Raw genomic sequence first — 21,528 nt, 5'->3', positions numbered from 1 at the left:
CTCTTCACGTCATTCACCAGGAACATCAGGTATGCTTTGCCCCTGGGACGCTTTCTATACCAGATTGAGACGCCTCCCTTCCAGTCCGGACATGGAGGAGGTCCAAGAACTCAGGGATGAATTACAGGCTCTCTGTCTGGAAATGACCACTCTACACCAGGCAAACATTACCTTACAGAAAATGGTGGCTCAAGGGGCAGGAGCAGCTCCCCAGGTCGAGAATGCTATGGCACACACTTCTCCATTGACGTACGACGGTGACCCAAGACGAGTGGCTGAATTCTGTAACCATTTTAAGATTCACTTTCTCTTCAGGCCCACTCATTTCGGTCAGGACAAAGCCAAGATCGGATATATCCTGGGTAATTTGACTTGAATGATTTTGCAGCATTCCAGAAGGCATTTTTGGGTGTATTCTAATCTCCCAACTTGGCCTCAACAGCTCAGAAACAGTTGATGAACATCTGACAGGGTTCCATTGATGATATCGCCTACATAAGTCGCTTTCGACAATTTGCGACTGACTCACTATGGCCAGAAGTCCCTCAGAAATGCTTGTTCTGTAGAGAACTGAGAGAGTAATACACAGACGAACTGTTGGACATACGGGAAGCAGACACCCTCCAATCTCTCGTGGACCAAGTGCTTCGTATGGACCATAGGCTGACAGAAAGAAGAGTAGAAAGGCGCAGATCTGAGAGAATTTACTCGAGACCTTCAGTCGCTCCAATGGGGTTATCTGGTCAAACGGAATCTGGTCCAGAACCTAGGCAACTATGCGCAATTAGGGGTCCTTTGTCTGAGACTGAAAGGAAGTGACAGAGAACCCTTCATTTGTGTTTATACTGAGGCAGCGCTGGTCATTTTATGGGTTCCTGTCCTTTGCATCCTCCAAGGAAATAGGAAAACTAACAGGCCTGTCGTGTATGGGGAAGGCCTTTTACGTTTGCTACCAACATCAGCGTTCCACCATATTACAAAGAAAGTGCCGCAGTGGTGGAAGTCATTGATGGAACACCGTTATCATCCGGTCCCATTCGTCAACACACTGGGAATCTGATCATCAAGAAAGGATTTCTTTGGATGTCATCAAGTCACCCTCATAGCCAGTAGTTCTGGGTCTAACCTGGCTGCTGTACCATAATCCCCACATCAACTGGGAAACGCGGACCCTGGTGTTTGCATCCACGCGCTGTACCCAGGACTGCTGTTCTTCCGCCATACCTCAGACCATCTCGACTGCTGCCCCATCTTCCCTGGCAGACGCTAAGACTTGTCTCTGTTACCTACTAACAGTACCTCAGGACTATACAGACTCTCTCAGTGTTTTTGCAGAACCTGGAGATATTGCTCTACCGCCCCACAGGCATTTTGTCTGTGCCATCAATTTGTTGCCTGATGCCATAATTCCCCCCAGGAAGGTGTATTCATTATCCCCATCCGAGAAAGAGGTTCTTCAATGTTATATCGAGGAATGCCTCCAGAAGGGATATATTGTGCCTTCCAAATCTCCAGCAGGCTTTCCATTGTTTTTTGTGCAGAAGAAGGAGGGAAGACTCCATTCATGTATTGATTACCGTCATTTGAATGACATCACACGGAAGGACAGGTATCCCTTGCCCTTGATTCGCAATATCATGGAATCCCTTCATGCAGCCTACGTTTTCACTAAATTAGATTTCAGGCGGGCCTATTTGGTGCGGATCAAGGAAGGGATGAGTGGAAGACGGCCTTTAAGACTCCATCTGGGCATTACGAATAGCGGGTAATGACATTCGGCCTGTGTAATGCCCCAGCCGTCTTCTAATGCTTCATGGATGACATATTCTCTGATCCGTGCCTTGAAACACTTGTGTATAGGCGTGGTTTAAATGCCATATCCTATCATATCATTTGATTGGGGTGACTGTTTGGTACCTACACGACATCCTTATTTTTTCCACGAACCTGGAAGAACACGTCTGCATGTCAAGGAAGTGCTAGAAAGACTGTTTCATAACCATCTGTTTGCTAAGGCAGAAAAGTGTATTTTCCACTGCAAAAGGATATGATATGATATGGCATTTATAACACGCCTATACACAAGTGTTTCAAGGCACGATGAGGCAGGGGAAGGGGAACAGAGGGAAGACAGACAACGATCCTACTAGGCCAGGTGACATTCATATCGCGGAAGTGCGGTGGGGGAAAGGGTGGGGACAGTGCAGTACATGGGATAAAAATAAATAACAAGAGTAAAAGTATGGCCAGCAGGTGGCAAGTGCAAGGGTAAGTGCAGACATCAGGTGTCAGGTGCTGATAGTGGGACTGTAGGGATACAGAAAACAGTCCCCAAGTGCGGAGGTTGCCAGGAAGGCAGTGCAGGAGTGTGACTGGTGGGGGAGGGGACCTGGTCCCGAGATCAGAGGGTGGCCAGGTAACCAGTGCAGTTTCAGTATCAGCCAGGAAGTCAGCAGGGGAGAGGAGGAGAAAAAGAAGAAGCAAAGAGAAAGGTTTGGAGGTGCTTCTGGAACCAGAGAGGATTCTCCTCAAGTTTCAGGGAGGCAGGGCGGCTGTTCCAGAGGGAGGCCCCAGCCCAAGAAAGAGATCTACCACCAACTCGTTGCTTGGAGAAGCGACTGACCCTGAGGGAGTTGGAGGCGGATGAGCTAAGAGCTTGAGAAGGAAGATATTTAGGAAGAGAAAGTTGAAGGTATTGAGGCCCCAGGCCCCAGAAGGCCTTATGGACAATGCAGCGGGGTTTGAGCTTAATCCTCGCAGCCAGTGCAGAGATTTCAGTCCTGGAGAGATATGATCCCTGGGCTTGAGGCCAAGGACAAGTCTCGCAGTCCAGTTCTGGATGAGTTGCAAAGGGCGGAGAGAAGAAGCAGGCAGATTTAGAAAGAGGCTGTTGCAATAGTCCAGTCTAGAGAGAACCAGAGCTCTGAAGACAGTGAGCTTCTGGGGAAAGGAGAGGAAAAGAAGAATACCTCTGAGGAGGTGCAGCTGGTAGTGTGACTTCTCAGAGACATCAGAGACGTGAGGAGAGAAGGAGAGTGTGTAGTCGAAGATAACCCCAAGGTTTTTAGCCTCACAGGTGGGAGCAGGAAGAGGGTCAAGAGAGGCCGGCCAGAGAGTGACAGGAAAGGAGGGAGCGGGTGTGCCGATGGGGAGAATCTTGGTCTTACTGGCATTAAGGCAGAGATCATTGGCGGCACACCACTCCTGGATGGCGGACTGAAAATCAGAGATGAGATAGGGAGAAGAGGTGGCTGAGGGTAGCCTGAAAATGAGATGAGTGTCATCCGCATAGCACTGGAAGTTGGGGCAGAGCGCGGCAATGTGGTGGGCAAGAAGTGCCAGGTATTGGTTGAACAGCCAGGGAGAGAGGTTAAACCCCTGGGGAACACCACAGGTAGAGATGGAGATAGAGGAGAGGAAGGACCCAAGTTGAACCTGGGAGGGTCGATCAGAAAGGAAAGAAGTCAGCCATACCAGGGCCTGACCGGTGGTCGCCAGGTTGTCATGGAGATGGTTGAGCAGGATGGCATAGTTGACCGCGTCAAAGGCAGAGGAGAGATCAAGCAAGATGAGGACACAGAGGGTGTTGGAATCAAGGTTGGAGAGCAGGTCTTCACAGATGTTCAGGAGAGCAGTTTCCGTGCTTCCGGCAGCTCTGAAGCCAGGCTGATGATCCTGGAGACAACCAACAGATTCAATGTGAATATTGAGGTGGGAGATGGCCAGCTTTTCCAAGCGTTTGCACAGGCAAGGAGTGATCGAGATTGGGCGATAGTTAGCTGGGCAGTAGGGGTCGGCAGAGGGTTTCTTAAGAAGAGGGTGCACAAGGGAGTGCTTCAGGGTGGTAGGGAAGACTCCAGTGGTGAAGGAGTGGTTGCAGAAGTCGGCCAGGGCAGGAGCCAGAGAGTCAATGTGGTCCTTGATGGTTTTGGAGGAACAGGGATGAACCTGTTTTGACGAGACTTTCATAGATCGGACTTGTCTAGAAACCTTGTCTGGCGAGAACAGGGGAAAGGCAGAGAAGGAGGGAGGAGAGGTGGGCGAAGAAGGGCCAGAGGAAGAGCAGGGAGTAGAGGGAGGAAAGGGAGAGGAGGAGAGAGAGGACAGGATGTCCTGAGTTTTAGAGATAAAATGAGAAGCCAGTGCCGTGCAGAGGGCCTGGGTGTCATGCCACGGTACTCGAGACAGTATTCAAGAAACTCACGGATTGCCAAATACCCTGGTAAAACTTATCTAGCAGGGAAGAACGGCCTAAAACACCAAAGGATTCGGCTTTTTCCCTACAGTAGGGGTTGGAGGTTACCTTGGAAACTTTGGAAGCTGTTGTCAAGGGGAGGGAGCCGGCATCCAGGAAGTGAACGCTAGTCACATGACCTGCTCTTTTTTAGCTCCGCTTGGTCCAGGATTCAGTGCTTCTGATTGAGCTTTTCTGTCTTCTGGTTTTTTCGTATTCCTTTGTATTTCTGGCTAATGTTTCTTGACCTGCTTTTTGGATTATCCTTGTCTGTCTTTGTACCCTGAACTTCCAGGTTATTAGAATTCGGCTTACGTCCCTGGATTGTCTTTTGCCTGCTCCTTGGTCTTGACGTAGCCCGCCTGTGTTTTTTTACTTGGACTGTTTTCGACTTGCTCATCGCCTGACCCTTTGTATTTTTGGAATCCATACTGAAACATTAACTTCTTGTTGATCTTCTGCTTATTTTCTAATTTTTGTGTTTGAATTACTTACCTTCGTACCGCGAACATTTTCAGCCTCAGCTGCGCCGCAGGATTCAGTCAGCATCCGCTGCGACGTGGGAGTAGTGTTCCAGCCTCACCTGCTCTGTGGGATTCGGACAGCATCCACTGCAGCGTAGGAGCCGGACTCAGCCTCTGCTGCGACAAGGGAGTTTTTTCATAAAACTATTCTGGTACGTTAACTGAGTTATTCTGTCTTCAACTCCTTAGTTCTGGTTCGGGTGGGTTTTTTACACAGTAACATTCGCTTAGTGTATAGTATCTAGAGAAACCCATTAACTCAAATTTCTTTAGGTCCTAGTGAATTGTTACTCCATCATACCGTTTTGTTTAGTCTTTTGTCATTTACCGTTACTCATTCTGTATCACATACGGTATTTCAATATCCAATTATTCTGTCTTGATTTATGTTACAGGAGCTTTCAAGACTACTGACTAGATTCCCATTCTTACATCTTGGTTTTGTCACTAGCCTCACAGGTTAGTGTTATTATTTCCCTTGTACGTTTATACTACGGTCTTGATTCAAGATATTAATCATACGTGTCTCTCTTTACAGCCACGGGTTCTCGAGGGAATCCAGTCTTTCAGTTAATTGATTTCTCTGTATGTTTATTCATACATCCAGAGGGATACATTAGTGGGAAGAATTCTTCTTCTACATTACAGGGTCAAGTTTATGAAGGAGAATTCTGACACTGGGAAGGGACAGGAGAGGTAGAGACTGTGGCAGGATTGGCCAGTTCTTTGCAGATTTTAAAGAGTTCAGCCGAGTTGTTAGATGCCGCAGAGACGCAGGCTTGGATATGAGCTCTCTTCTTGGTGCGGACAGAGATCCGGTATTGCCTTTGGAGCAGGCGGCAGGCCAGTTTGTCAGAGGATGTACATGAAGCACGCCATTTTCTCTCAGCCACCCTGAACGTGCGTTTAAGGTTGACGAGGTCTGAGTCGTACCAGGATTTGCACTTGGCTTTGGGCTTCAGGCGGATCCTCATGACAGGGGCAAAAACATCAAGAGTATCAGATATAGTAGAGTGGAGCATGGAAAGGGCTGTGTCAGGGTGTGAGTCAGCCAAAGGGGGGGGGGGGTGAGCAAGTGGCAGTGAAAGCCTCAACTGACACGCGCTTCATGGGTCGGATGACGGAGAAGGTGGGCGACAGTGATGGAGTTGGCTTGGCCTGAGGGGTAGAGAGGGTGAGCTGGGAGGAAAGGAGAAAGTGATCACTCCATGAGAGAGGAGTGGTGAGAGGGATAGAAAGGGAAAGGTCTGAGGAGATCAGAGCATCCAGAGTGTGCCCTGCAGAGTGAGACGGGCCAGAGGGGAGAATAGAGAGTGAGAGAGTCACAAAGGTCGCAAAAGAGTCCAGAGGAAGGACAGGAAGCATCCAGGTGGATGTTGAAGTCTCCAAGAAGGAGGAGTTGAGTGGTCGAGACTAGGAGGGAAGAGGAGATGTCGGCCCACTCAGAGAGGAAGGAGGAGATCTGACAAGGTGGTCGGTAGATAGTAGCCACAGTAAGGGAATGGCTAGGACAGAGAGAGAGTCTGCAGACGGGGCAATCGAAAGAGGACTAGGCCTGCATAGGAATGACTGAGTCAGGAATCCACTCAGGGAAGATCAGGGCTACACCCCCTCTGGAACGGTTGGACCTGGGCGCGGAGAGGATCTTGTAGCCATCAGGGAGGAGAGTGCCAAAGCTTGTGACAGAGTTGGCTGTGAACCATGTCTCGGTGAGACAGAGGACATCGAGGTCAAGTTCCTCCAGAAGGCGGCAGATGTCAGAGGAGTGTTAAACAGCTGAGCGCGAGTTAAGAGTGGCAATATGGAGAAGGTTGCCTTCCTTGAAAGACTTCCGGGGAGGGGTACAGTTCAGAGGTACGCCCTGCGGAGGTGTAGAAGCCTGAGGGGGGACAGAAAGGGAAGGAGCAGAGGGCAAGGTAGCCAAGGAGGAGGCAGCAAGGGGAGGCAAGGAAGCCGTGGAGGGGGAAAGGGGACAGCAGGAGAAGAAAGGAAATTGATGAGGCGCGGGAAGCGTCTATCGAAGAGGAGAAAGTTGGCTTGAGGTCCTTGGACCAAGACGGTACCATTCAAGTAAACATTAATGATGACCTTAGAGGAGTGGAAGGAGGCCAGGAGGGCCTCCCACCGGGGGCCACCATTAATGGGAAGAGAAAGGAGAGAGCACCAAGACCATATGTAGGGTCCATAGGTAATTTCAGGGAACTACAAAGTGGATGTCGGTGAAAGTTTGCCTGGAGGAGGCACTGGTGTAGGTGTCAGTGATAGGGAGGCCTGGGTTGGAGACCAGGATGTCCTTTTTAAACTTCTTCCTACCAGATTCAGTGAGGAGAGTAGGATAGTCGATAGAGAAGCAGTTAGAGAAAATAGGAGAGACAGAGAGCACCATAGAGTAGGTATGGAGAGGAGGGAAGGGGAGAACACTAGGGAAGGACACAGGGCAGGGTGCAAGCAGACGAGACAGAGAGAGGCGAGACAAGTTGGAACAGTTGGACAAGACGACAGACACTCAGATTTAAAGGACAATCCCAATGCAATTCTAAAACAGGAGAAAAAGACACCTAAGTTTGAGAGTCCTGAATAGAGGGAAAAAGGCCTAGGTTTCACAATATGGAATTTCTAGGGTATGTGGTTAGCAATTCTGGTGTCCATATGGATCCGGCCAAGTTTCAAGCTAGCTAAGATTGTAAACAACCACATGACCGGAAGTCTCTTCAGCGGTTTTTGGGTTTTGCCAATTTTTATATGCGTTTTATACCAAACATCTCACACCTGGCAGTGGTATTGTCTCGTTGAAGCAGCAACAAGATACCCTTTCACTGGAATTCCCAGGCTGATGTGGCCTTCAAAGAACTAAAGGATGCCTTAATGACAGCACCCATCCTTCAACATCCTAATGATGAGATACCATTCATGGTTGAGACAGATGCATCTGATTTTGTGGTTGGGGCAGTGTTGTTGCAACAGGATCCAGATACCAGCACCGAACAATCTATCGCTTATTATTCTCGTAAACTATCCCAGAGCGAACGGAATTACGCTGTGTTAGAAAAGGAACTCCTGGCCATAAAAACTGCATTCGAAGAATGGAGACATCAACTTGGGGGAGGTTTCCGGTGGAGGTACGCACCGAGGAATTTGCAGTATCTATGTTCTTTACAGTGTTGCACCTCTCAACAGGCTCATTGGGCCTTCTTCTTTTCCCATTACGACTTTGCAGTGACCTACAATCCCAGTGTGCAATACCTGAAGGCTGATGCGTTGTCGCGCAATATGGAGAATGATGTTGAAAGAACTGATATGGGTGCTCCGTAGATCGCTCCAAAGCATTACTTACTCACTCTTACACCTCATCTATGAACTCTCTTGCAAGACACTCTGTCAGACCCAGCTAGACCAGGGCTATTAAGCCAACCCGACGTATGTGAACGTAACAGACTGGTGTTTTTTCGGGAACAACTGTATATTCCCTCTGCCAATCTTCGGACTGCGATTTTACATGGTTTTCATAATTCCATAGTCAGTGGTCACCAAAGAGTAAAGGCCAACCAGGCACTGATTGCCAGGCGGTTCTGGTGGCCAGGATGGGCCAATCAGGTGAAACAGTATGTGGAGTCCTGTCCCGTTTGCGCTCAAATCAAGATTCCAGGTAAAAGAACCTTGGGGCTCCTTCAGCCTATGGAAATGCTGTCCTATCCGTGGCAAACCATGGCCACCGATTTCATTGTCAACCTACCACCTTTCCGAAGGACACACTTGTATCATGATGGTTGTGGACTGTTTCACAAAGATGGCTCACTTTGTTCCTTTCCCCAAGATCCCCACTACTCTCCAGATGGTTTGCAGCTTCCTACATGAGGTATATCGTCTCTGTGGATTACCAGAAAAGATACTGGCCCTCATTACGACCCTGGCGGAAAGTGACTGACCGGACCGCCACAGCGTAAATAGCGTTTCCGCTATTGCAAGAAGGAGCAAAGTGCGGCCCATTCCGACCCATCGGGCACGAGCACCACGGCATGGCGGAAGTGCAAAGTCCGCGATGGCGGAAATGAACCCAAAACGGCCCACACGCCGCCGTACGGCGCCCTAGGTGCAATACCGCCACCCATCACAGCGGACACCGCAGTGTGCGCCTACCGTAAAGTACGGTGACCGGAAATATACGGAAACGGAAGTTAAAACACGGGCCCGGAACGGGAAACAACCCGCCGTACACCTATAAAACCACTAAAACCACACAACCACTAAAATCACTACCCTGAGACACAACCCAACCCGTCATCCACCCTAGCGAAACCAAGAAAAATGGGAAAAGTAGCGAAGAAAGCGTGCGACCGCAAGCGGCAGGTCCACTTCTCCCGTGAGGAACTCACCGTGCTAACAGAGACCCTCCAGGAGAATGCTGCCGTCGTCTTCTCCACGCAAATGACCAGGACGGCACTCGCAAACAAGAAGGCCATATGGGCTCTGGTGGCACAGCGGGTAAGTGCGGTGGGGACCGCACCCCGCACCCCACAGCAATGCCGTAAGCGATGGGACGACCTGCGGATACGCGTCCGCAGCATACTCTCTGCCAACCGCAACATTGCCACAGCCACCGGGCGAGGGTCGGAATCACCCATCAAGCTGACCCCCTGGGAAGAAATCTGTGCCTCCACCATCGGAATGGAGAGCATAGAGGGAGTCGGAGGGATGGAGAAAGGAGTGCAGACATCCGAAGAATCAGGTAGGTGGGCCTAATGAAACAATGCCAAAACCACAAAGTCCATCCATGTGAAGCACCATGTGTCCCCATAGTGCAACAGAAACACATGTCCAGGAGAACGTCCACACACATCGTCCTGATAGCGCACGTTAAAACCCACAATAAATACATAAATAATTAAAAACCCCTAAAACACGCACTACACGTGCAGCAGGCACACCCTAACTGCAGGCTGCCAAACAACTGCACCCTCACTCCACACACAAATGGAAGCACCTCCAAGGCCCCGACCCAAATCACCCTCAGGTACCACCCCAATGCATGTGATACAATTCCATTCCAATTCCCACAGACCCACCAATAACCCTCGCCCTCCTTTACTCCACCACAGGGTCCGATCCAAACGACGAGCTGCAGGACACCCCTACCAGCACACCTGCAAAGAGGGCCAAGACCAACGGCCAAAGACCCTCCACCTCAGCTGCACGCATCAAGACACGGCAGCAGCACAAATCAGGTGGCAGCACACAGGAGGGAACATCAACAGGCACCCCAGCAGCCAGCATGCCCACAACACCACCACCACAGGTCCCCCCAACGGATGCCACAGAAGGCACTGCCTCCGGTGGCAGCAGCACCATAGGTGACACCCCATTGATGGCAGCATGCTCCGACACAGAAGACGGGGATGTCGAAGTCAGATCCATCCATGACCTGTCCCAATCCCCCTGTCTGTCCCATCCCGTACTACATGAGGATACCACGCAGGGGCACCCACAAGACGACGACTGGCCATCCCCCACAAGCCCTGTGGCAGGGCAACATGAGGACAACAGCCCCTCTGTGACACCCCCGCAAATGGCCATGGCCCAGCAGAGGCAACAGTCCCTCGACCAGTTAATAGTGCAACAGCAGCAACTGGCCACGCTCCTCAAGGACCATGCCGATGAATGTGGGGGCACTAAGGCAGACATAGAAACATCAACTGAGACACTTAGGGCAGAAATGGAGAGAGGTACAGAGACACTAAGGGCACAAATGGAGAGTAGCACCGAGAGCCTGAGAGTCCAAATGGAGAGAAGCACCGAGAGCCTGAGGGGGGAACTGCATGCGACGTCCAAAGACGTATGTGGTGAACTTGCCGCAGTGCGCCGTGTGCTCACTGAGCGCTCGCAAACCCTTAGGGACATGCATGGACGTGAGCAGGCAGAGACATCATCCGTTGCAAGTTCCGTCCAGGGCAGCCCCCAACGTAGATCTGGGAGGAACCTGCGCTCCACAGGCAGGGGTGCCCCTGATACCCGCAGAGGGGGCTTGCAATAGCGACTGCCCACTGACGATGAGCATCTTTGGACACTGGTGTTCGGGGGGGAGGTGGGAGGGTGGAGGGGGTGTGTTGGGCTCACTTGGGTGGCGGGTCGATAGGGTGTACAACATGATATCACATATGCCATAAAAAGTGCACGATCAACCAATGAGATGTGTGGACATTGATCTTTGTGTACGAGGCCATCATAGGCGTACAGTCCATATTGTGCATGTCCCAGACACACACAGTGCCACGAGTCCCGTGTCCATGTATCAGCCACCAGGCGTGAGTGCTAGAAGCATACATCAATGAGATGCTGACGAATGTCACGGGCCTCCGGTGCCTCGCAGACTCCCTGAGGTGCTGCCACATCCCCACCCTCATCATGACCATCTTCAGGTGCTTGCAGTTCTGCGTCAGGGGGCATGGGCACATTTCTACGTACGCACATGTTGTGGAGCATGACACATGCCATCACCATCTTTGCAACCTTCTCATGGCGGTACAGGAGTGCCCCGCCAGACCTGCTGAGGCAGCGGAAACGAGTCTTCAGTAGGCCGAATGCCTGTTCTATGACTACACGGGTACGTGAGTGGGCATGGTTGTAGTCCTCCTCATGCTGGTTCTGTGGGTTCCGGACTGGTGTGAGGAGCCATCTCTTCAGTGGATATCCAGCATCACCTGTATGTGGACGATAAACGTATGATGTGGAATGCCATTGCTACGTACGCACACCCCCCCCGCCCCCTTCCTGCCAGGTCATTGCCGCATCACATACCCCACATCATCATGCATGAAATGAGACTCACCGAGTAGCCAGGATCTGTTCCCTGCGTGTCGCTCCATGTAGCGTGGTATTGTAGAGTTCCTCAAGACCATAGAATCATGGGTTGATCCAGGGAATCGGGCACAACAATGTGTAATGATCCTGTTGGAGTCACACACCATTTGTACATTCAGAGAATGAAATTGTTTTCGGTTGCGGTACTGGGCCTCCATGGCATGTGGGACGACCAATTCCACATGGGTGCAGTCGATGGCACCAATGCAACCCGGTATGCCGGCAAGTGCATGGAATCCCACTTTTGTGTTGGTAATTTCCAGCTCCGAGCGTGGTAGGGAGATGTAGACGTCTGCGTGCTTCAGGAGGGCATCGAGCACTTGCAATAGTGTCCGTGAGAACAGTGGCTGAGAAATGCCATGCAACTGTCCGACTGTGTGCTGGTAGGTGCCTGTGGCCAGGAAGTGGAGTACAGACACCACCTTCAGTAGGGGTGGGATGGCGGTTGGGCTATCTATCATGCTGACAAGGTCAGCCTGTGTCATGTCCACAATGGCGGTTATGGTGTCCCGGTCCAGACGGTAGAGGGTGTGGATCTGCTCATCAGTGAGGTTGAACGGATGTGCTCGGAGGCGTGGGATTGCGGGCTGCCTGCGTGGTGGTAGTGGCTGTGCTGGCGGCCCTTGCTGGCCCTGCCTTGGCCTCCTCCTCCTCCTGCGTCTCCTCCGTGCGGCCGGTTGTAGTTGGTGTTCGTCTTCTTCTTGCAGTTGGAGTACTTGCAGTGCTATCAGGTCCCCCAGGGCCAACATCGCGAGTCCTGCCGGTAGCATTTCGGAGTGGGTGTGGTTGTGGGAGGAGACTGGGTGTGCAATTTATGTGTTTTCAGGCTGAATGGCCTCCACCTGTGGTGATTCATTCCACCTGTGCAAACTGCTCTCCCCTTTGGCCGAGCACGTCCCGCGCACAACGCTGCAATTCGTGGAATGGCATCTTGCTATTGCAATCTTGTATTTGTACCCGATGGCCGTGTAACATTGGTTGATATGTTCATTCTGCTGTGGTCCCATTGTTTCACATACTATCTGTGCAGTCGCGAACAGAGTTGTGAAGGGTCAGTGGAACGTAGTACTCGAGTAACGGTGGGCCCTCATTCATCACTGTACCGAGTTGCAACGACGGGCGGGGCGTCCCATTCGTGGGTGAAGGCAGTTGCCATTTTCACACACAGCCGCACTCGATGGATTAATTAGTGTTTTCAAACGGCCACAGATGCCTCTTCGACGTGATGTTGCAAATGAGGAATTCGAAGGGCGGCGCTTTCGGTTTTCAGCTGCAGGCGAGGAGATGCCCACAGGTCTGACTGCAAATATAACGTTCTATTGTTCAATGTCCTTGGGACAGGGGCCATGGCGAGAATGCTATGATTGATATGAATAGTATGGGATGCGCAATTGCGTAGTGGACGATAAGGCAGGACGTTCCCAAATACATGTTACTTCACTAGACTGGAATTACGTGCTGGGGCACTGTGGATTTTGCAGGCTGCATAACGCACAGACTCAATGGATATTTCTAATGTTATGTGAGTAAATATTCAGGCGTTTTCATTACGGGATGAGGGAATGATGAATGGATGCATGGGCAGGTGATTTGATACAGAGTTTGCCATGTACAGGGCTTCTTGGGATCTGTCCGCCCCCCCTGCGCTATGTGATGCAGGGCTGCCATAGTGGGACCATCGTCTATCTGGCCTTGTTGAGCCCTCCCTGTCTCGACGCGCCTTCAGACACTTGTGTCCATGCACGTTACCAATCCCATCTGAAGGATTCTGTTTTCACAGACGCATGCACAGGTACACTCGTTTGTGATGGTGTTTTCACCTCGATATAGATAGTTATGATTCGCAAGTGGTTTTGGGGTGGTGATGATCCTTTGGAGTGGGCTTGCATGCATATGGCTGTGGATCTAGTGTGATCATTGAAGTGAGTTGTTCGAATGTAGTTCTGATGGCCATTCTATTCTGTTTCTTTTCTTTTGGTTGACAGGTATCTCCTCCCCTTTTGCCACTGCCATCTGTATGCCACTCCTGCAGATGGGTTTTACTCCCGACACCTGCTGCTTCGTGTTAATCAGTGGAGCAGCATTACGATCTTATGGGACGATCGCCAATGGGCCACATGCCCTTACGCAGTACTGGTGGCTCGGAGCAACATTTCGGCCTTTCAGCTGGACTAGTGCCTCCCCATTGGGACGGCCCTGCGGTTCTGTGCGCTTCCATGTTGCCTTTTCGTACGTGAATGTGGCCCTGTGTACCATGAAGGAACAGGGCGTCACACAAGTAGTGGCTGGTCATTTCTTGCGGATGCAGCCCACAATGGTGAAATGTGTTTTGGAGTTCATGGCCTGATGGCTGTATGGGCTTGGTGATATTGATGTGCATTAAAATTCTATTCTGATATGGGCCGTGTAGCGTTCTTCTTTGCAAGTGATGTGGCATATTCCTATTTGGGGAGCGATGTATTGTGAGGGGATCTGCATTGGGTTCCAGCTTCGGAGTTTTGTTGCGTGGTCCTGTACTGGGCGCGTTTGCCTACGAAGCCCGTGAGGTCAGGGATGGGGGCTGCCAATATGACAGTTTGAATGTTGTCATGCTCAGGGGCGGGGGATTGGGTTTTGTGTGACAGATGCCGGTCAGCCAGGTGGACTGGTGGAATGTTGTGATTTTCTGAATATTGCTGGTCACAGGTGCCTGTGTTTGCGTGCGTTTCTTGGTGGGGGACTGTGGTCATGTCCATTGGGATGGCTTCTGTATTCGTGCCATCTGTGCCCTGCAGCTCCCATTGGCCCCTCTTGAGGTTCATTTGTTCGTTGGCATGCATGGGTGACTTGTGCATTTCACTGGTTGCATTGTGGCTTCGTTGCACCTACGGGGAGTTGTACTTTGTGGGCAGGGAGCGGTGTACGGGCAGTCAGTGGGGCCGTTTACGGTTGATTCGCGATGCCGTACTTCTCACCATGGCGGAATGGTGCATTCCGCCATGCTTGATGGCGTTAGGTACATGTCCGCTGGGGTCGGAATTGGCGTACCGTTGCGCCATGGTGGTGTTTACGGTTTGGCATGGCGCGCGCGCGCGTGCTTGGTGCAGTTAGCGTTGGCGTTCACTACGGTGTCGCTAATGGCATCGTACTTTGCGGTGACGGGTCATAGTCGCACCGAGCGCTATTCGATGGCGGTATTGCATTTCCACCATCGTTTTCCGAATTCCGCCAGGGTCGTAATGAGGGCCACTGTCTGATCATGGCTCCCAGTTCATCTCTTCCTTTTGGAACCAGTTGTGTACCCATCTTGTCAGTACACCCTAAACTGCTAACTGTCCGCCCGGCGCTACCCAGTGCCGTTCCATCTGCTGATCACATGGTGACTACCATCCGAGACAAACACAATCTGGCAGCTGGTACCCTTGCGGAGGCACGTGAGCGCATGAAAGTACAGGCTGACAAGAAGCGCACCCCCAAGCCTTTGCTTAAGGTTGGGGACAGGGGTGGGTTGTCCTCCAAAAACCTCCCTGTGCGCAATCTGCCTAGCAAACTCGCACCCAGTTATGTTGGGCCTTTTAGGACCACAAAGCGTTTGTCTTCATTGGCGTTTCACTTACAACTGGCGTATCCACCCAGTGTTCCATGTGTCCCTTCTGAAGCCCTATGTGTCGGATACTTATGGTCGCTCTTTCCCACATCCTGCTTCTATCAGTATTCAGGAGTTTGAGGTACAGGAGATTTGTGATTCACGGATCCACCGCAGGGTGCTCCAATTCCTTGTGGATTGGAAAGGCTTCCCGGCTTGTGATCGCACCTGGGAGCCTCTCAGTTATGTGCATGCCCCTCGTTTGGTTAGTGAGTTCTTTCTCAGACATCCCTGGAAGCCTGGGTCTCCGCGCCTTCCTGGAGGGGGTATGGTGTCAAGCCACTCACCGGAGTCAGCGGGCGGGATCACCGGGCCCAGTGGGCCTTGACTTGGAGGGTTTTCTACTGCTTTCCGGTACCTTCCAGCACCCCTGACTCACTCTCCATGCTGTTCCTAGCTGATGCTTTTATACTCCTAGCTAGAGTTAATTGGAGTCAGGTGTGAGTAGTTGTCCCTCCCTGCCTGACTCTTCCTGACCTTGTTATCAGGACAATATGGTTACTGCCCATAGGAATCTATTGCCCATTGATTCCTATGGGTAATCCTCGTGACTCCCATCTCCCTCTTCCTCGTCCCAGTCCTTGTGGATTTCAATAGGGGAATGGGATTATGGGAGTTGTAGTGTTGTGGAGAGGTACAATTCGTATTGGGTTTTAGAGGTAAGTTTGAGTTCCCCCGTTCTTTTCGCTGTCTTTTCCGTAAAAGAAAGTGCTGGGGGGTGGGGGGGGAATTTTGGTGACAACATCCCATAAAGACTGCTGGGATATCGGGTAGGGGTACACTGGAAAATGTGGGATACCGCATCTCGTCCAAGGGTGCTCCTCTCGCATTCTCCAAGGACCCCCTGCCCAGGTGATCCTCCCCCGCTCCTCCACCCCCAGGGTTGGGATACAAAAGCGATCACCCTCCCCTGGCCACCTGAACAAAGGATCCCTGGGAATAACCTGGGAGAATCACCTCAGGTTTCTCACATACCCTTCCCCTATAACACTGTCTTTCTGCCCGAAGAACATTAGTGGAAGGTTGTTGAGGGATTTTATTAAGAGGGCAATCTTGTGCCCAACCTTTCTACAGGAAGTACACAGTCTAGACTCAGGATTAACTGGTGATGGCTTCCCTTGATCTGATGGATCTATTCGGGTGAAGAGCAGTTCAACCGATAGAGGATTATTTTCTCTTTTATCTCCTTCTCCTTTGAAAGGTATTTCTGAGGGGAAAAAGTCCTCTGGTTTAGATTTACTCCATTCAGCATCCCTGGAGGATTCTATTTCTAGTGAGCTTTCGGATGGCCCCCCTGGGTAGGAGGATCCATGTTCTTCCTGCTCTAGGCTGTATTGCTTTGAAAACTCTTCCTCTTCTTCCTCCAAGGAATCTATCCTATCTCTAAAAAGATTCGATGGTGTAGGCAGCCCTCCAGATAAGCTGCGTATAGGGCCATTTTACGCATGTAATTATGGCCTTTACGGAGCATTTAATTTTCTTCTGCGTACCGTTTACGCTTTTATTTATTTTCATTAAAAAGCCTACTTTCCTCCACTAGATGGCACTAGAGTGCAAATGGTGTCTTGGATCTGCACTAACAAACACAACTCTTTTATCAGTGGCAGAGCCTTTCATATGCATGATAGTTAAAGTGAGCAACACAAAGCGCCCATTTAATTATGTGTTTATATTAACACTCAGTAAATGGGCACTTTATATATCTATGATGTCTGCTAGATTGACACGCAAATAAAAAAATAAAGTTGCTTTAAGTCACTAATCAAATGTTTTCAACATCATGAATAACAATGAGCTGGAGGTTTCTTGCAAAGAATCTCCATATCTGAGTTTATTATATAACATCTTTTATTACATGTCTTAAATCACTGAAAGTATTGTGGGGTTAACTAGATCTTTCAGGTTGACATCATCTTACATTCTGGGACTTATAGTATACCATTCAGGACGTGAAATGATATTCTTTTGGCTTAACACGTAGCTGTAAGGATTTACATGTTGTCATGTGGCGTTATTATGCAATTTGTGTTTTTTGTAAGTAAACTCTATACGACATCATTACTGTTGGCCTTGAAATCCAAACTATTTGTACCAAGTAAACCTTGGAAGCTATGCGGTCAAATTTGCAGAGTGGATTAAAATCCCTGCTTCACAGTTCAGGCAAGGTTTGTGATCCTGGTCCCGTCCCGCACTCCCCCCTTGCCTACCCGACCCATCTGTCTGGCCACCCCACTCCCTCCTTTTTGGATGCAGCCAGAGTACCAGTAGTTCCTTTTTTTCCCACTTCCACCACTCTTTAATCCCCCTGATGTGATTAGCGATTACGGGCTAAATTGGCTGTGATGCGTGTCATGCCAGAGATGCAGATTCTTGACTATCTTGGAAGAAACCTATCGGGCAATCAAGACTGCTGTTATGGACTTGATGGTCGTGCAGAGTATAAATACCTCCGTCCCCAAGTACCCCACAGACAACACCAGAAATACTGCCTGTGCGGTCTTTGAGGCCACAGGTGGAAGTCCGTCGAGCCGATTTGGGAACAGCCGGAAGAACCCCTTGAACGCTGTAAAGCAAAAGGTTAGGCAGTTATGCACAGAACAGGAAGGGCAACTAAAGACACAGGTAAGTCGGTGCTGCTTACCTAGGTGGCCCAGGGATGTGAGGAAGGGCTGAACCCCGGAGCAGGAGTTGCTGGAGGCTAGGAAGGCGGATAGGTAAACACCTAGAGTGGAGGCCGGAGGCCAGGTTACCAAGCAGACAGACGTGATCCGTAGAGTATCCAGAGACGAAGCCGAGGTCGAGTAAACAAGAGGACCAAAGTTCGAACAGGAGGGCGAGGCAGAAGCAGTCCGTGGAGCAAAGCGTGATTCGGTAACTGAAGATCCAAAGTAGAAGGGCAAAGCGAGGCAGTCCGTGAAACAAAGCGTGGTCGAGGAAAGAAAACAATCCGTAAGTTCCAAAGCGTCACGTGATCCAGGAGGAAAACAGCTGTGAAGCAACGCTCCATGATTCCGGAAGTCTTTTATATCCTTTCAGGGGTCACGTGATACGTGACACGGGAGCGTTGCTGCGTGAAGGGCAATCACGTGATCCGTGCCGCGCGGGTCTCCGTGGGCAACGCTTTGCGTTGTAGCGAGATGTCAATCTCCAGTTCAGTTGCCAAGAACGGGAGGGGCGATAAACGCCGGGTCTGCCATACAGTGATCTAACAGGATGGTTGAGGGTCAATGGGTTACGTGGACCCAGGTAAGTGTGTGGGGTAGTGGGAGTCGTAACAACTGCTCACCTATGATGGAAGTAGAAGATGGGGCAAGGTACAGGCGAGTTATTAATACTCGGAGTTCATGTGAATTTATATTAAAGAAGCAGCAAGGAGTAAGCCACAAGACATATACACTTTGGGCCTAATTCACAGAAACCTTTTAGAATGGCAACAGCCCATTGGAAAACGCTCAATGAATTAGGCCCTTTCTCATGTGCATTATATAAATTGCCACTACTATTAATTGTATAGTTTAAACAGTGGAAAATGGGTCAGTCAGGCTTTTTTGAGTAGTAACTAGTTGGCAATAAATCCCTTTTTATAGACCTTTCTGTTTTTGCTAAAAAAGGCACAGTAGCAAATAAGTTGCCCAGGATCACACACTTTAGTGTTGAAGCAAGGATTTGGGACCAGTCTGCAACTTATGCACTTGTCTGCATTTCTTCCCAACTGTAATTGCCAGAATCATGTTTTTGGTTTTGTACACAATGTGGGGATCCACATTAATTTCCTGCAGCAGACAGCAGGGAGGGTAGTTTAGCAGGTTGTGACTGTTGCTGAGATTGTGTGCAAGTTCCTGTAAGTAAATCATATGCCAACACTTGCTTACTCGCACTCCCTCTGCAAGCAATACATTAGTCTCTATCTATAGTAGTTCTTAACAGAGTTTCTAGGGTCCAGAATTTTGAAAATGAAGCTGTGTATGTAGCACGTACTTACAATTTATTTTATGGCAGAATATTTTCCACAAGTGTAATAAAATGGTTAAAGGCAAGCCAGACATCTTTGATCTACAACTCTTTTGGTCTACGGGTCCGATTTCACAGGTCTGATTTTTACGTATGCATTGGGTGTATGTTGGATACGTTTTACTCTCTTGCAGAGGAGAAAACTCATTTTTACTCTCTTGAAATTGCATTTACTCTCTAATTTGAAAAATCATGCGTAAAATACTCCCACCTCAAAATCCTATTTGGAGCACTGGGTGTAGGGGAGGGAATGGGATCACAAATGAAGTAATCCTGTTTAGATGGCATAGTGGGGTTAGGTAAGCCCTATGGAGGTTTCAAGGTATGGTTCTGGTGCCTTATCAGTGACCGAAGATGGAATAGGGTTGCCTCTGTAGAGGCACTGGAGGATTCTGACACCCTGGGGAAAAAGAGCTCTCCCTTTTGGATTTTATTAGTTGGAGAAAAAAAACTGGGTTGTGCTTTTCGGTAGACGGTCTGAGGGAAGAGGGATGTTCCTAAGATTTCATATAGTAGAGTCCCTAATAACTCACCCCGGTTGAGTTTCCTGGGAGTGGAATATTTTTTTAAAGAGACCAATTTTAAATGGTCTCCATAGGATACCAGGGGTAGTAGTTCCAGATTTCTCTTCCGGTGGGGTATAAAATATATGCACCAGCCACCCGAAAGGTTAACTCGTAGGTCTACTGAGATAACCACTTTGTCAGACTCTGCACCTCTTAGACGTAGTGTGCAATAATGTGCAGCAATGTAGAAAGTAATTAGCACTGGCTTGTTCTTGCTTGACCTCCAGGCGGTCCTTCTTGACTGCCAGTCTGTCCTGATGAGCGTGGAACTAAGCCCTGGAGGCCTCTACTGTTTCCCAGTAGGTATGGAGTCTAGGAGGTGCTCCCGGGGCCAAGCCCAAGCCCAGAGGGAAAAAACCCCATAAGGGAAAAACCTTGTATAGTTCTTTCCTGAGTAGCAGAAATCCCAGTAGCTTGTGTGAATTTACAATCCCACGTAGCTTGAATTTAGATTGCAGATGAAATCCCAATAGCTTCCGAGGAGTGTCAGACAAGTAAGTAGAAAGAACAGATAGAAAGGGCTTGTAGAGAGATAGTGGAGGGATGAATAGGAATTATATCAGAGCGCGTAATGCTCAAAGGATTAGCAGGGGAATGAGGAGGAGCCCCACCACGGCGTGCTACAGGTGGCTGTGGAGGAAACAGCCGAATAGGAGCAGCCTGTCCAGGAGGAGCTGTGAGTAGCAGAATGTCACGGAAGACAGCAGATAAGAGTGTCAGCTGTGCAGAGAGTAGGATACGTGCGGCAAGCAAAATCGAACACTATGGCTCGTGATTAGCGAAGCCATAACACAGAGAACACACAATACCGAAATAAACGGCTCACAGAAACAGGAACCGGAGCCATAGCCAAACAGAATCCCACTGTCGGAGTAACGACTGAAAATAGACTTAACACAGATAGAAGGACATTTCGGAGAGCAGGAAGGCTTACCCAGCGAAGAGAAAACTAGCGTTCAGCTCCGTAACGCAATCAAGAAGTAACACGCTGAGCAGCTAGTCCTAGAGCCTTATGAAGGAAACACCTGCTCTTGCTGCCTTCTAGTGGCATGACTAGAATGATAGTGTTTGGTAATACAATGAGGTCCCAGTTGCCGCCATCTTGAGAAGGTACATATCTTGTATGAAGGTTTTCGGCGCCAGCGCTGCCAGAGGGACCAGGAGGCTACGTTTCTCCTAACACACTTTGTCTCTACCTGGCACCATATATCCACGGGGAGAAAATAGATGGTACATGTTTATCTCCACCATCTTCCTTACCGGTTGAAGGGCTTGGGGGTTAGAAGATGGAAGGTGAGCCCCATCTCACCACCGGGATGTTCTAAGACATAAATGTCTTCTGACTTAGAGAGAAAAGATGTGTTGGTGGATGGGAGGATATCAGCGGGTTTCTCTTCGCTAAATTTGGCCATGGGACTGGATTTCAAAGGTTGTTGTTTTCTAACCTGGTGGGGTCCCCAAATAGTATCAATTGAGTCACATCCCACTACTGACACCATATGTAGGGAACTCATGGTGGCAACAGTAAAGACAGACACAAGTGATCACGATTCAAGGGTGTTTATTTAAACAATATGCAGGTTGAAAAAACGCCTAATCTAACCTAAATCTAAGATGGGAGCAACCTTCAACCATCAAATGAAAAATAAGGCAGTCCTTGTGGCATCTGGTCAAAGTAAAAGGGCCTATACTAAAAATAAACTATTGCCCGTC

The 21,528-nt window shown here is 49.6% G+C and overlaps 1 long non-coding RNA gene across 1 annotated transcript in view; it reads right to left on the bottom strand.

Annotated features, from left to right (window-relative positions):
- Window positions 1-20,841, bottom strand: part of LOC138566952 (uncharacterized) — a 78,133-nt gene extending 57,292 nt beyond the window's left edge. The window contains exon 1 of the long non-coding RNA XR_011302070.1: window positions 20,750-20,841. This is a non-coding gene — a long non-coding RNA (uncharacterized lncRNA). The remainder of the gene's footprint in view (window positions 1-20,749) is intronic.
- Window positions 20,842-21,528: the final 687 nt, after the last annotated feature.

The sequence above is a fragment of the Ambystoma mexicanum genome, chromosome 2p (genome assembly GCF_040938575.1).
Source record: "Ambystoma mexicanum isolate Mex_15411 chromosome 2p, UKY_AmexF1_1, whole genome shotgun sequence".
Taxonomy (NCBI): Eukaryota; Metazoa; Chordata; class Amphibia; order Caudata; family Ambystomatidae; genus Ambystoma; species Ambystoma mexicanum.
This window is presented reverse-complemented; position numbering and strand designations above follow the sequence as displayed.